The 4943-nt window shown below is 39.9% G+C and overlaps 1 non-coding gene across 1 annotated transcript; it reads left to right on the top strand.

Moving 5' to 3' along the window:
• The first annotated feature begins 1346 nt into the window (after nt 1-1346).
• On the top strand, nt 1347-1452 carry LOC131910120 (U6 spliceosomal RNA). Its single transcript, XR_009378987.1, has one exon. It is a non-coding gene; the product is annotated as a U6 spliceosomal RNA (small nuclear RNA).
• Nucleotides 1453-4943: the final 3491 nt, after the last annotated feature.

The following is a 4943-nucleotide window of genomic DNA, read 5'->3' as shown; positions in this document are numbered from 1 at the left end:
AGCACTTGGTAGGCAGAGCTAGGTAGATCTCTGTGTGTTCAAGGATACAGCCAGCATTAGAGACACATGCCTTTAATCTCAATACCAACCATAGAAGACCTGGAGGTCTGTACAGACAGGCAGTGACTAGGAGGTCATGTGGTTGGGCTTACAACCAATGAGAAGGCAGAACAGAAACTATAAAAAAAGACAGACACAGGAAGTAGCTCTCTTTTGGAGAGGTACAGTGACAGTGAAGGGTAAGGTTTTTAGCTCTTAGCTATTGCTCTGACCTCTTGGCTTTCATCTCTGTATTGGCTCTGTGTTTCTTATTTAATAAGACAGTTGGTTATATCTACAAATGTGTTCTTGGGCATGTAGTTTAATCCCTTCATGCCTTAGAGCCAGTGTCTGGAAAATATGGAAAGAGCTAGTTTCCGTTTTAGGAGACAAGGATTTAGTGATTGTTTTTTGTTTGTCTTTACTCCCGAGCACCCCCTTCCCTCTGCATGTGTGTGTGTGTGTGTGTGTGTGTGTGTGTGTGTGTGTGTGTGCATACCCCACAGCATGCACATAGAAGTCACAGGACAATTTGCGGGATTCATTCTACCGTTCTTCTACCATTTGGGCATTTAGGGTCTGGGGATTAAACTAGGGTAGTCAGTCTTGGTGGCAAGCACCTTTAGCTGCTGAGCCATCTCACCAGCCCCTGTTGAAGGGTTTAAAGTCAAGACATATGTAAAGAACATTCTTGGCATATTCTAAATGCCACTTCAGTTTTAATTGTTTTTTAAATTATTAGGGAAAATTATAGAATAGGATATTCTACAACCTATCATCAACATTTTTAGGCTTGCTTGCCTTTCTGATTTGCTCTCCAAAGCTATTCAGTCATCTTATATTTTCATTACCTGTAGAAAGAGAACTCTCCCTCTGCCCTCACAGCACTTTGTACTGTTGGAGTTCAGTCCACGCCTGTATTTTGGCCAATGGCTTTAGTACCTATCTGTGACCATGACCTAGAATTTCTTTGTTATGTTTGCAAAACCTTATTTTTTCCCCAACTTTATAGGTCTTCTAAAACCAGGAATGGATGTTAATTGTATCAAACACTTTTTTTTGAATCTGTTAAACTGATCGTTAGTCTTACTAAATAACCATTCTATGCTCCAAATCAACCTCATTTCATTGTATTTTGTAAGCTACTGAGTTACATTTAGTATATCTTGTTTAGCTTTTTAAAATCAATTTTTGGAGAAGTCTATTTTTTCCCCTTAAAACATTCTCTGTCCGACGTCAAGATTAAAGTTGTCTTATGAAATGAGTTGAGTGGGTATCCTACTTTGTTGTTAACAAAACAATTGAGAGTGTTCACTTCAGCAGCACATGTACTAAAATGGGATCAGCACAGAGAGCTTAGAATGGCCCCTGAGCAAGAATGACATGCAAATTTGTGAAGCAGTCCGTATTTTTGATGACTTTCTTCTTTGCTTCTTGTATTTTTGCTTCATATAATGCACAAGTTAACTAAAACAGAAAGCTTCTTTCAAAAACCTATAAATAAAATTCTAATTTATATGCAATATTGAAATCACTCAGTCTTTGAAGTTTGATAAAACTTGTCTATGTTGTTAATCTAACCCTATGTTATTTTTTTAGTGGGTTGGTGGTTTTTTGAATATTAAATAAATGTCCTTAATAATTATTAGTTTTACATTTTAAAATTTTCTTCTAAACAAAATGTGATCGTTCATACCTTTTCCAAAAAATCAGTTTTATCCTGGTTTTCAAGTTTATTACTGTAAAGTTACTTATAGTATTTGATTATGATTTTCAGTTTTTCTGCCTGGTCTTCTGCCTACTTATTTTCTATTATTTATTTGTGACTTATATACATTTTCTTTACATGTGTTGTTGAGTTCTTTTTGGTCATTGGCTATCTGAAAAGAACAGCTTTTAAATTGCTCTGTCCTCTCAATTGTTTTAAACCTTATTAATTTTGAAATCTCCCCTTTTCCCCTTGTTATGCTGAGGCTTGAACCCAGGGCCTCTATGTGCTCTGCCACAGGATGTCATCCCCAGGCTTGTTTTTGAAAGCTTCTTAAGAATGGCCTTTAGCCGGGTGGTGGTGGTGCACGCCTTTAATCCCAGCACTCGGGACGCAGAGGCAGGCGGATCTCTGTGAGTTCGAGGCCAGCCTGGGCTACAGAGCGAGATCCAGGACAGGCGCAAAACTACACAGAGAAACCCTGTCTCGAAAAACAAAAAACAAACAAACAAAACAAAACAAAAAAAGAATGGCATTCATTTGTTAATCTTTTAAAAGATTAAGTGCGTTTATGTTTACAACCAAATCTTTGAGTGTCTTTTTATCAAGATCCCACAGCTTTTCTGTCTTTATTTTCATATTCCTAGTATTTCCTAATTTTCATTGTGAGTTCATCTTTAGCACGTATGAATTTTAAGGTTATAACGTACACAATTTTATTGAATACAAATGTGTACAGACCAGGAAATGACCCTGGACTCAGGTAGCCAACAGGCCATTCACACTAGCCTGTTCCTCACCCACCCTCATCTCCTCAGATCTGGCTCTCTCCCCGGCCCATGAACTTTCTCTCTCTCTCTCTCTCTTCTCTCTCTCTCTCTCTCTCTCTCTCTCTCTCTCTCTCTCTCTCTCTCGCACTTCCCCACCTTCTACCTACTCACCACAATGGTGTCTGACTGTCTGGTGCCATAGGAGCCAGGAGGTACTTAGTTGAGACCTGCCCTCGCCAGTCTCATGGCTGGCTGGGAGCTGTTGCTGTTGCTGCGTCGGGACCCTGGCTAGAGTCCCAGGTGGCTCCTGGTTCAGTCCTGCCCCCATCAGCGGCATGGCATGGTGCAGAGCTGTTACTGTGTCAGGCTGGGGCTAGGGACCCTGGGTCGAATTTAATAATGTTATTTATTTGTTTGTTTATTTGATTTTTCAAGACAGGATTTCTCTGTGTAGTTTTGGTGCCTGTCCTGGATCCCGCTCTGTAGCCCAGGCTGGCCTCGAACTCACAGAGATCCACCTGGCTCTGCCTCCTGAGTGCTGGGTTTAAAGCCATGCACCACCACCACCACCCTGTCCCCCAGCTTAATAACATTTTTAATCAACGGCCATAGATACCTCTGAGAATAAGCTTAACACACATCATCTACACATTGGGCATCTTATTATTTCATAGTTTTATTTTTTTGTCCCTTTGAAATATAACAGGTTAAACTCCATATCATGACTTGACAAACCATACTGAGGTATTTTGTTAGTTCTTATGTTCATGCTTGGTTCTTCTTCATGGTTCTTTCTGGATACTCTTTTCTGACAAGGTACATCCTGTAACAGGTGCTTGGGTTTGTGAATGGAAACTCTCTTGGTTTTCAATGTCAGGATATTGGACAAAATGATCCCCCCCCCAGGATAAATCATTATTTATTTTTTCCTCTACACTTTGAAGATGTTTATCTGCTGTCTTCCAGTGTTGGTTATTGATAAGAAAGTATCTGTCAGTCTATACCCATTGAATAATGTATTTTATAGATTTGAGGATAGGGTGTAGTTATTCTTCATGCTCTACTCTTTTGATATAAATTGTCTATTGATTGATTTTTGTTTATGCTGATCAGCTCTTGGAGTGTTCGCCAGCTGTTGCTCCTGGAACAAAACACCTTTCACAAACAACTTAAAAAGAGGAAGGTTAGTTTTGGCTCATGGTTTTGGGTAAACACTCTGTTACCGGAGGCCAGAGGCAAGGCTGAATCTCATGATGGTAGAAACGAGTGAAGGGTGAGATCCCTCACCCTGTAGTGACCAAGAAACAAAGAAAGAGACGTGAAGGAGCTAGGACATGCTCCCGGTGACTCACCGTTCACAATCCCACCATCTTCTAACAGTATATTCAAATTCTGGATTTGGAAATGGAAGAATGCATTTACGAAGATAGAATCCTTATTATCTAATCATCTCCCCAAAGCCCCATCTCTGAACAGTGCTTGCACTGGGGACCAGGCCTTCAAGGCACACATGACATAACATAGGCTACTGTTAATCATGTCACTGCTTTTAGAAAATTGCTAGTAATTATTTCTTTAGTTATTGTATCTGTCATTTCCATCCTCTGTGATTCCAACTAGATGAAGTTGGGAGCTTCAATTCTTTTATCTGTATAATATGCATATATATATATATATAATGCATGTATAATATAATCATTATCTCCTTGTATAACCTTTGTAGATGTGCATTTCATCGTGAGATATAACTCCATAGGCAATGATTGGCAGCGAATTTTCAGGGACCTCCCGGCAGTACAGAAGGTCCATAATAGTCTGTGACTCCACCTAGAGAGGGCCTCTTTACTCCCCTGTCTGGTGTGGGAAGCTTCTAGTCCTCTTGGGATCTAAACTCTCACACTCGTGTTTGTGTCTAGAGCCCATAGTGAAAACATCAGCTGCTGGGCCCTCCTTCTGCTTATGGTGCATGGAGATGCTTATTTTTATTGTCTTGAGCCTGGTCGCAATTTTTAAAATGTTGCCCATCGTTGCTATATATATCTGAAGCAGAGAAAACTCATAAAGAGGGCTGTGATTAAAACTACTCTTAACCTGACATTTTCTCCAGCGCTTCTTCGGCTCCGGTTGGACTCCCCTTCCTTTGGGGCTCTGCTCACAAAAGACCGCGGGCACTGCTTGAAGGACTTGGGTGTCATTCCAACTACGCTTAAGAATGTCATCAGTCACTTTGTTCTCTACTTAGTGCTTGGATGAGAATTTGTTAAAAACAAATAAAGCACAGATAAACAGAAAGAACAAATAAATTTAAAAGCAATCATCTACTCATCAACTAAAAAACCCTCTCTCTCTCTCTCTCTCTCTCTCTTTTTCTTCCTTCCTTTCTTTCATCAGATAGTCATTTATTGAAATATTTCCTCTGGTTGATT

Source organism: Peromyscus eremicus, chromosome 4, assembly GCF_949786415.1.
Source record: "Peromyscus eremicus chromosome 4, PerEre_H2_v1, whole genome shotgun sequence".
Taxonomy (NCBI): Eukaryota; Metazoa; Chordata; class Mammalia; order Rodentia; family Cricetidae; genus Peromyscus; species Peromyscus eremicus.
The sequence above is the reverse complement of the archived record's forward strand: the minus strand, read 5'-3'. Positions and strand labels throughout refer to the sequence as shown.